Source organism: Myotis brandtii, unplaced genomic scaffold (assembly GCF_000412655.1).
Source record: "Myotis brandtii unplaced genomic scaffold, ASM41265v1 scaffold461, whole genome shotgun sequence".
NCBI classification, from domain to species: Eukaryota; Metazoa; Chordata; class Mammalia; order Chiroptera; family Vespertilionidae; genus Myotis; species Myotis brandtii.
In genome coordinates, this window is record NW_005367626.1 from 830,869 (window position 1) to 842,570 (window position 11,702).

At 38.4% G+C, this 11,702-nt stretch overlaps 1 protein-coding gene across 1 annotated transcript in view; it reads left to right on the top strand.

The window, feature by feature from the left end:
- The window catches only part of MAP2K4 (mitogen-activated protein kinase kinase 4), a 115,305-nt gene that overhangs the window by 440 nt on the left and 103,163 nt on the right, over positions 1–11,702 (top strand). Inside the window, exon 2 of the mRNA XM_014547010.1 lies at positions 10,668–10,733. The gene's annotated coding sequence lies outside the window, so the exon portion shown is untranslated. The remainder of the gene's footprint in view (positions 1–10,667; positions 10,734–11,702) is intronic.

Genomic DNA, 11,702 nt, shown 5'->3' on the forward strand with positions numbered 1-11,702 from the left:
TTGGGGGCGGGGGGAGAGAAGGAGTTGACCTGTCTCTTGTTTGGAGAAGAGTCTTCCAATTCTCAGCAGAAAGAACCATTTGTGTGAAGTTTCCAAAGTGGGAAAGAGCTTGGAATAGTCTAGGAATTCAAAGGAAGTCATTGCATTGAGGAATTATTCTGATGCTCTCCATTCTTCCTTCCCCAACCCTGTGTTTGTATACTAGTAAGCTAAACTTTTTAATAAGCTGAACTCACTTTAAAAGGGAGGAGGCTTCAAACTTTTCCTTTAATTATCGATGAATTTTCTTTCATCAGTACTGTGTGTAGGCTTGATTGATTCAGGAACCTGTTATGTCAGTTCTTAACCTCTTTTGATTATTCAGAATGAAGAGAAGTGTTTGAAATTCTCAGGATGTTGTCTAGCTGAGTTCAGGTTATAAAACATGAGCTTAAGCAGCAATTTAGGATCTCTCTTTTTTGTTTGTTTTGTAATATTAAAGCCTACCCTCCAATACTTCATCTACCAAAGACCTTTAGCTTTAGATCAGACTTCACAGAGATGGTCCCTAAAATATGTTGTATTTACACCCCCTTCCCACCGTTTGCTTCTATTTGCCACCCAAACATTGCTTTTCGGGGAGTTGTTAATGACCATGCTCTTTCAAACAGCAGGACTCAGTTTTGGGACATAATGGAAAGCATTTCATATAACAGATAGTGGAGGTCCTTTTGTGTGATAAGCACTGCATGGGGCACTGGATAACCCTGCACACCTTTTCCCAACTTGGACCATTCTTGATGTTTGTGACTCAGGAGTGGTCCAAGTTAGGAAGTATTGTTTGCTTTTTTAATATATATTTTTTAAATTGATTTCAGAGAGAGAAAAGATGGAGGAAGAAATAGAAATATCAATGATGAGAGAGAAAATCATCAACTGGCTGCTGCCTCTTACGTGCCCCTGCTGGGGATTGAGCCCCCAACCCAAGCATATGCCCTAACTGGGAATCATGAACTCCTAGTTTATGGGTCAACGCTCAACCACTTGAGCACACCAGCCAGGCTGGGAAGTATTGTTTTCTTAATATCATAATGCTTACGAGCCAGAGCTCCGGAGTCCTGGATTTGAATCCCATATCAGGACCTAAGTAAGATATTTGTGACCGTGGGCAAGATATTTAACCTCTTCAAGCCACAGTTTCTCAATTGGAAAGTAGGATTAATGCTTACCTCACTGGTACTCTGAGAATACATATAAATATAAGCATGGAACTGGCATATACTAAGGGTGCTATACATGTTAGCCATCATCATTGGTAAAAACAACAATACTTTTATTTATAATGGTCTCATTAATGGTCTCTTTCATTATTAATAGACGAGTCCCTAACCACTCATGATCCACTCAGTTTCTTCAGCTTCATTATTAATGGGTCCTATCTTTCTCTCTAACCTGTTGATTTCCATTTTTTCATTATTGAGCATTCCCCCTCAGAATATGCTTGATGAATCTTTATTCTACCTGGGTTCAGGTAACTGTTCTGCCATATACAAGCTCTGTGACCTTGGGGAGATTACCCACCTTTTCTGAACTGAGTATTTCATCTGTTAAAATAGGGATAATACCTACCTTATAGGGCTATCATGAGAATCACAGAGTAATGAATGTGAAAGTGCTTTGAAAATAATAAGTATATAAGAATTGTTATCAGAGATGATAACCTGCTTTAGTTACTAGTCACTTAAAATGTAATAGATGTAAAAGATCTCAAAAACACAAGAAGTTAAATTTATTATAGAAGAAAAAGCAGGGAAATATAAAACTAAGAAATGTCAGTTTTTTAAAACTTAAGAAATTGCTTAGAATCAATAATTGATTCTGAAAAACATGGAGGCATTTGTAAAGTACTTGTTATAGGAAATACAGAATATGTTGTAGGTGCCTCTGATTCTCTTGATATGCTGGTTTAAACAGTTATTCTTTTTTACTTGGTAGGTTTCAAATATAGATGTATAATAAAACTTAGGGACATTTTATAAATATCAACTGAACATTTTATAAATATCAATTGAAGTAACTATGATAGTGAGATTCTACTTTTAAAAAACATTCAAAACTTTTAAGTATAATGAAGCATATCTGTTAAGAAAAAGTGAATATTTAAAATCAATATGCTTTTTCTTACAATAATATTGGAATATATACAATATGTATGAGATGCCCTATGTGTGATTCTATTGGACTATCTATTCAACATTTAGTCTGTGGTTTTCAAGAACCACAGGAGGGCACCTTTATCTTAATTTTAAAGAACTGAATTGTGTGGACATTGGTTATACATAGTTCTAAATCCTAGAATTGCTTGCCTTTCTCTGTGTTGCATACTATTTCTTTTACCATTTATTTGCTATAACCTGATACCATTCCAGCTCAGAAAATTAGTTCCCTCTGAAAGCACATATTGCATTACTCTATGTTCCCTTAAAAATGAGAGCAACCCTAGTGTTCAGTTTTTTTCCTCACTTGAGGATGTTTATTGATTTTTAGAGAGAGAAGAATGGGAGGGAGGGAGAGAGGAAGAGAGAGAGGGAAAAACATTAATGTGAGAGTGAAACATTGATCAGTTGCTTGTACTTGCTCCAAGTAGAGATTGAACCAGAAACCTAGGTATGTGCCCTGACAGGGAATTGCATTCACCATCGTTTGGTGTATGGGACAGCACTCCAACCAACTGAGCCACCTGGCCAGGGTCCTAGTGTTAAAAATTAAAATGTAGAAAAACATTGCTTTTAGTATACTTCTTTTATAACATTTCCCTTTAATGTATCTTATCACAGTGAATGTATGCTGAAGTTGTTGAAGGTGGGATATTAGTTAATCCTATATTTTGAGTCATGTGTTCTTTTTTCGTGAAGTTCTTTCTTTTTTAAAAAATATATTTTTATTGATTTCAGAGAGGAAGGGAGAGGGAGAGATAGAAACATCAATGATGAGAGAGAATCATTGATCGGCTGCCGTCTGCACGGATCAAGCCCGCAACTTGGTCATGTGCCCTTGACCGGAATTGAACCCTGGACCCTTCAGTCCGCAGGCTGATGCTCTATCCACTGAGCCAAACTGGCTGGGCATCATGAAGTTCTTTTTAAAATTATGTTTCTTTTACCTAATTTGAGAAGCTGGATTGATTTGGGCCCATAGAATTTTCCTTATTTTTCGGGGTCTGGAGATCATAATTAACTTCATCATGCATAATCCAGGTCAATCTCTTTTGCAGTCTCCCTCTCTGGAAGATAGAGATGGCCCAAATGATACAACCTGTGAAACTTTAATTCAGACTTATAATAGGAAACTAATAGTTAAGAAAGCTCTTTTTCTCTGTCTTTACCTAATTTGATGCTCATATGCATCTGTTAAAGGGTAGTTGGGCATAGTCTTCTTTCATAGATCGGGGAACTGACTTTTAAGTAATTTGCTCTAGTAGAGGTGGGTTTAGCCCACCTGTATGACTGATAGCTATTGTTCTTTTTTCTACTCTACTACACAGGTTCACGTGGTTCTCTGAGCTCTTTTTAAGTCATTTTATTTTTTTAAAATATATTTTTATTGATTTCAGAGAGGAAGGGAGAGGGAGAGAGAGAGATGGAAACATCAATGATGAGAGAGAATCATTGATTGGCTGCCTCCTGCACACTCCCCACTGGGGATCAAGTCTGCAACCTGGGCATGTGCCCTTGACTGAAATCAAACCAGGACCCTTCAATCTGCAGGCCGACGCTCCGTCCACTGAGCCGAACCAGCTAGGGCTCATTTTAACTGTTCAGAGCTGAGAGAAGAATCTTTGCCAGAAGTGAGGCAGATTCCGGAATAGAAGGGAAAGATCACTTTAGGTTTCAGTTAGGGGTGGAACGCTAAGCATTCAGCCACACTTGGGTTGATTTTGGAGCTGTGGTGCTTGTTGATGCTCCTGTATGAAACAGATGTGAACTTGTTGGAAGGTTTCCAGTTGCATTTTGAATTTGGAGGCATTTTGACTGGGAATTTACAAGCAAGTAGAAAACTTTAATTAGGCCTTGAGGCCCAAGAGGTCAGTGTAAAAATGAAAGGTAATAGAACTCTTTGAGCACTATATATAATATATAAAAGAAATTTATTTAGCATAAAAGTTAATACCATGCGTTGCCATCCTGGATAAGTCTGCCATCTGCTTATGGGCATGGGTTAACTTCTAGCCCTTCACCCCCAACTCCAGAAAGTCTTCATGTATCTCTTCATACTTTCAGGTTTGGGACCTAATGGATACTTATAGACAGGATTCAAGGGCAAGGAGCGATAAGATTGGCCTAACTTTGATAGACAGTGAAAAGGAGCATTGGCCACTAGTTAAACAGAACTCAAGTTGGACCTTTTGAAAGAAGGTAGCAGTCACAGCTTGATTCTTGAGGATCAATACATCATTCTCAGCACAGGGAAAGATGATTGATGTGGATACCACAGTAGTTTTTCCACACCATATTTTATCTTACCAAAAATCACTCCAAATTTTAAAAAGGGAAAACAAGGTAAGTGTTGCCAGAGATAGCTCTGCTATGTATTTGACATGCCTGTGTCTGTTCATTGCCTGGCTTTGCAGACAAAGACATTAAGTAGTTCCCCTAATATGTTTGCCAGTATCCCTGATACCTGGTTTAGGTTCCTGTCGGGGAACCTGGGGAAGTGTCTCCTTTTTGGAGTTGTTAGAGTCCTCAGGACACCAGACAGTGTCTAGGAAGGGCTGTAGCAGGAATGTAGAGAGCCCTGGCTGAGTGGCTCAGTTGGTTGGAATGTTGTTATACCAAAAGGTTGGGGTTTGATTCTAGGTTATGGCACATAACCAGGTTTCATCCTGGTTGTGGCTTGTACAGGAGGCAACTAATGATGTTTCACTCTCACATAGATGTTTTCCTCTCCCCACCTCCTTCCTCTCTCTCTCAAAAAAAATCCTCGAGTGAGGATAAAAAAAAATTATTAAAAAAAAGAAAAAGAAGTATAGAGAGTGGTTTGGGGATCCCCATGCTCTCCAGAGTTCTTCCTTTTTAACTGTCTTAAGTTGACTGGGAATGTAAGGAGAGGGAGGGACTGGCTTTGTGTAGGTTAAGCTGGTCTGGTAGGGAAGGTGCCACAATCATTGCTCACCTGAGGGAGAGGCCAGGAATTATAATGACTGTGATAATATTAACCTGCTTTATTCCAGGCTCTGTGTTGGGCATTTTAGATATATTGCCTTACTTAATCATCACAAAACACATTTGTGTAGTACTATTCTATTTTACAGACGAGAGAAATGAGGCTTAAAGAGGTTAGATACTCTTGCTGGGTGTCCTAGGCTTCATTGAAAAGGCTTGAGGTCCTCACTGGGTAGCTCATTTGGTTAGAGCATTGTCCTGAGACGCTAAGGTTCCGGGTTCGATCCAAGGTCAGGAGGGCACATACAAGAATCAACCAGTAAGTGCATAAAAAAGTGGAACAACAAATTGATGTTTCTCTTTCCCTTCTTCTCTCTAAAAAAATCAATTAAAAAGAAAAGAAAAGGCTTGAGATGATAATATAGCATTAAAGTTACATAACCAGAGTCAGTCTTTGGCTACAGGGAGGAAAAAGAACTGGCATATTTGACTAATACTTATAAAATCATGAATGGTTCTGGATGATGCAGACAACCTGGAGTTACTAAATTAAGGTGACTCCCTTTTAAGTTTGAGAGAGGTGCAAGGAAAGTTAAAGAAATAACACAGCAGGAAATAAATCGTGTGGGGCTCATTCTAAGTACAACGGAAGTAGACATTTTGTATAAGCTTAGATAAATTCTTAGCTGAATGATATACTGTGAGTGATTTTGCCAGCATTTTGAGGTTGAAGCTTTAAGGCAGCAAACAACTAGACTTTTCATGTTTGTGTCAGAAGGAAGACTTGGTGGATTGGTCTCTGAGCATGACCCAATAAGGCAGCTCTGAATTTCTTACATTAGTGTGGCTTATTCTGTGTTCACAATCCATTTTCAGTAGTGCCAAAATCCAGGATGTCCAGGGAACCATAAGGAACTACTGAGAAGGTGGGAAACCACTTATGCCCGTGCTTTGCACCTTCCTGGATTATACCATCAACCCAGAGGAAGGGGAATGGGTAACTGCAACACCCCATGAGGGCAATTACTCAAGCAAAATTAGGTGTTCGCACACTGTTTTCAAATTCTGAGATAAGATGATGATTTAAGTTCACACTGTAACTAGAACCCTGGTCTCCTGGAATTCATTTCATTTTCTGCTTTATCAAACACTGTTTACCTTTATTTTTGTATATGCTTACACCCATCCTAAACAGCCTTGTAAGCCAGTATGGGCATGCGCACTTTACTTGGTAAATACAGTCGATGGTAGGTTTCAAGGTATGGTCAAGTTAAGCGCTCTCAAGATAGGTAAGAGGGTGAGAATGAGGGGAAAACGTGGGAAAGAGGCTGGGAGAGGCCTAATGACAAAAAAGGGGGGAAAAGCCCCACATAGCTTTATTTCTTTTATAGGCATTCTAGCTAGCACTCTGCCCAATGCATCATTATTTTTAAAATCCTCACCTGAGGATTTTTTTTTTTTTTTGCATGTGTGTGGTTTTTCTTTGATTCTAGAAAGAGAAGAAGGGAGGGGGGAGAGAGAGAGAAAGAAACATTAATTGGTTGTCTCCTGCACACACCCCGACCAGGGATCAAACCTACAACCTGGATATAGTGCCCTGACTGGGAATCAAACCTGAGACTCTTCAGTGCATGGGATGATGCTCTAACCAATTGAGCCCACCGGCCAGGGTTACCCAATACATCTTTTTTTTTTTTTAAATATATTTTTTTGTTTTTTTACAGAGAGGAGGGGCGAGGGATAGAGAGTTAGAAACATCAATGAGAGAGAAACATCGATCAGCTGCCTCCTGCACACTCCCCACTGGGGATGTGCCCATAACTAAGGTACATGCCCTTGACCGGAATTGAACCTGGGACCCATGAGTCCGCAGGCCGACGCTCTATCCACTGAGCCAAACCGGTTAGGGCCAATACATCTTGATTTAATGAAAATAAACTTGCCTGGAGCCAGATAAAATGAGACTCAAATTTGAAGGAGAAGATTGTGTGAAGTTAAGCCCCAGGGTACTGGTAACTCAACAGGATGAAAAGAGTAAGGCATCTAAGATTTCAGGAAATAACTGCTTATTAGCAACAGATTCAGCTGATATTTAGTACTTCCGGAGATGTGGGACTTGAAGGATGTGAATGGAAAGACGTCATTTAGACAGAATTTTTGATACAAGGAGACCTAAAAAATCGAACATCTGTGAATGAGTGTTAATGGACTAATTGTAGCATAGCCACAAAGTTGATTTTTATAAAATCGAGGCTAGTGGAAGGCTTCCTCAGCATTACTTTCCCACCCCATCTTTCTCTTTACAAGAGTGCTGGTGGTCCCCTACAGCCCTCCCTGTCCTTCGGGTGTGATGAGGTAGGAGAGCTATTTGGTACTTTCCAAATCTGTACTACAAGCACCAACTTTCTGATCTCTGCAGGTGTTTTTTCATATGTACATAAAATCTCTTTATGCATATAGTCACAGAGAGAGTCTATATATACATAGTCTTTTAGAGGTCTAGAAAGATTTAGCTAAATAGCTTTTTATCTGATTTAATTGATAAAATTAAACGGAATTCCAAGGAAAAAGTGAGCTATTATGTTCCATTTAGTTTAGCCCTTGCTAGCCTGGTGGACTCTGGGTCAGTTAGCAGTTTAGGAAGTTTTTTCTGAGTGAGAAATAATGCAGACATGGATGTTGGGATGAGGCTTAGAGTCCATTTACCTGGTTACTTCATCCATAATTAAGTAAAAAGAGCAAGTCTGTAGTTATGCTTTGAGAATTTCACCCCCTTCCTTTTTAGCTACTCGCATTGTTTCTGTACTGGCAGAACTTAAAGTTTTGAGAATGTTTAAGAACTTAAAGTGGGCTTAGTGAGTCAGTGGTTGAGCATTGACCCATGAACCAGGAGCTCAGTTTGATTCTCAGTCAGGGCACATGCCCAGGTTGTGGGTTCAGTCCCCAGTAGGGGGCATGCAGGGGATAGCCGATTGATAATTCTGTCTAATCATTGATATTTCTAGCTCTCCCTCTTCTTTCCCCTCTCTCTAAAATCAATAAAAGCATATTTATAAAAAAAGAAAATGAGCATGGATATCTCTTATTCCCAATCTACACTAATAAAAGAGAAACATGGTAATTGGCGTACGACCGTAAAGCCCTTTTCTGGGGTTTTGTTTAGCTTCTTATTTGCAACATAGTATATAGTTGCTTAGAGTTGCAACTGAGAGGCTGGCAAGTGAACGTTGGAGTCTGCAGCAAGCAAGCCTCATGCTCGCTTCAGTGCCTGGCTGCCTGCCGCCATCTTGGCTGACAGTTAATTTGCATATACTCACTGATTAGCCAATGAAAAGGGTAGCGGTTGTACGCCAATTACCATGTTTCTCTTTTATTAGTGTAGATATGTATAGATCCAATTTATTCTTTTTGTTATTGTTGTTAATCCTCATCCGAGAATATTTTTCCATTGATTTTTAGAGAGAGTGGAAGGGAGGGGGAGAGACAGAGAGAGAGAAACATTGATGTGAGAGAGACACATCGACTGGTTGCCTCCTGCAGGTGCCCCCTATCAGGGCTGGGATCGAGCCTGTAACCAAGGTATGTGCCCCTGACTGGAATGGAATCAAACCTGGGACCCTTCAGTATGTGGGCCAATGCTCTGTCCACTGAGCCAAACCGGCTAGGGTCCAACTCAATCTTTTTCATACTTTTCAAATTCTTGTTTCTTTCCCTATTCATATTGCTGTTTTATTTACCTTTTTCTCTCACCTTTTGTTTTTGCTACCTAGCAGCAACTATTGACTCTGTTTAGAGCTAAAAAGAGAAGAGGGCAAAGGTTTGCCCCCTATTGCCTTAAAATTGTTTGTGTTTCATCAGTTGCCTCTCCAGGAAAACGGGTGCAGTGTCTCTTCCTTCTAGTTGGAGAAGGTGGGCAATCCGCTTCTGCGCTGTGGCTCAGGCTCCTCTGCGCTTGATCCCGCTGCTGCTTCCAGAAAGCCCGTTCCCTTTCCTCCTGCCTTGTTTGTGCTCTGCTCATTTACTCAGGAGGCTGGCTGACTTTTAGCTTCTTAGGTTTATAAGACCCATGCATGGGTCTTTGATTTTTTTCCTTTCTGAAGTCTTGCTGCTGCTCATCTGGTAAGGTGTCACGTACCAAGCTTCAGTGGTAGTGTCTGTGCCCTGCCTCCAGGTTTGCCCCCAGTACTTCTGTCTCATGAAGTCTGCATTCCCACTTCCTCCTGTATTGCCATTTGTGCCGTTAGGCAGTAAGCAGTGGGTTACTTTTGTGCTCCAAAGTACCTTCCTGTCAAAGTAGCTGCACTAGCATCTTTCAGGTTTTCTACATTATCTTTTTGGAATCCAATGCACTTTCATAACTAGATGGGAAAGACTATTTATACATATTCCTTTAGTCCTGGTTCTTTATCCTACAAGTTTTGGCTGAGTTCGTATAAATACAAGCTTGAGTGATACTCATTCTAAATTTACTTTCCCTGTTTTGTTCTCCAAAGCAGTAATAAACACAGGCATAGGTAGACTACTTACACGAGCTATTCACCCAATGAACTAGGCAGGTGAAAGAATATTTTGAAATGGCTGTTTTTTAACTTTTAATTTTTAAAAAGTGTTTTAATATTAATTTTTAGAGACGAAGGGAGAGGGGGAGAAAGACAGAAACACCAATGAGAGAGAAACATCAGTTGGCTGCCTCCTGCAAGCCCCCAGTGGGATTGAGCCCACAACCTGGGCATGTGCCCTGACCAGGAATTGAACCAGCAACCTCTTGGTGCATGGACGCTGCTCACCCAACTGAGCCACACCGCTGGGCAGAGAGGCATTTATTTTAAACAGCTTATTTTAACTGGGTGTAGTTTACAAAACAATTTTATCTGTATATACTGTATGCATAAGATACAACTAGATTCAATTGGTTTTGGAAAATGTGTTCATGTTTCTAAGGAGAAGTTACAGGGTTTTTTTCTTATAACTAACTTCCTACTCTGTCTTATCATTCCTAGGGACGTGGTCTCTTTTTAAATCAGGCCTATTCTAGAGAATTTCAGCACCTCTGAAATAGTTCATTGTCTTGTCATTTAAAGGTAGCTAATTGGCTAGAAAATGTTTAGGTTTCACAATTTATGAACCACAAAAGTTTTTGAATCATAGGTAGTTAATCATGAGCAGTTCTAAGTCAATAATTTGAATTAATAAAATTGTAATATTTTGAATTTACAGAATGAAAGAATTGACAGATATATCTTAAAAAATACTCTTAGCTTCCAAGGGTTAATAGCTATTCTTTTTATTGAATAGATCTGAAAAATAAAGGTAAAGACAATGTAACTCTTATAATTTAAATTTGATTTCAGTTCTATAATAAAGTACACCTACATCAGAAAAAGCTGAATTATTAAAGAATCGTATTATAGTTGTATCTGTGATGGTGGGGGTTATGTGATTTGAACTGTTCTTAAATTACTTTTATTCAAAATGTAATATAAAAATGCAATGTCATATTCTAATTTTGGTTTGTTTGATTTACAGTAAATGAACTGGAACTTATCTCTTTTACTTTAGGCTTTCAGATAAACTTCTGTGAAAAGGCACAAAGTAAGCTATACATTTTATGATACTATGCTACTTATTTCTTTCATATCCATCTTGGTATTGGGAATGTGTCTACTATTGTTTTAACTAACCAACCATGGCAATTTTACATTAAAAGAGCTTCCATTTTTCATTCTTTTTCCAAATGTTAAAAAAATTTGTTCTTATTTTCATTTGAAATTGAAATAGAAGACATACATATTAGGAATTCAAATGTATATGGGTATAGAAAGATTTTTATATATACTGTGTGTGTGTGTGTGTGTATGTATGTATATATATATTTATTAACACACATTTCATTTTCAAAATTGAGCTATCAGTTGTTAAAAGTGTATATACATTTTTTGGGGACACCCTGTATATTCAGATGTATATAGGTATAGAAAGATATGTTAACTTTAGAAACGTGTGTGGGTATAGAAAGGTATATATAGGTGTTCATGTGTAGATAGTTTTAGAAGGATGTACACAGGTATTTGGACTTAACTGTAATTTATGTTATATTAATTAGGTCACAAGTTGAGAAAAGTTCACTTTTAAATTTGCATTGCAAAAAGTATATAACTGTATCAAAGGTCTCATGCTTTAAAATTAATTTATTTAAACCATACATTTAATGCATTTTATTTTTTCTTTAAAACAAAGCTGTTCTTCCTCCTGCCTCTCCCATCCTCCCAAATAGACTAGTGTTTTATATTCTTACACTAGTTTTCATAGAATACAGAATATGGTTTCTATTAAAAAGCAGCATTTATAAATCTAAAACAAATGCATTTTAAGCTTAAATATCACTGTATAAAATGCAGTTTAAAAAATCCCAACTCAAGGAGACTATTCTCCAGTTAACATAAAAATATCAAAATAAATGTAACTAGTTTCATCTGCTTATTTAATCATAGAGTGGGGAAGACTGACTACTTTTTTTTAAAGTGTCTTTGCTTTACTCTCCCCCAACTCCCCCCCCCCCCC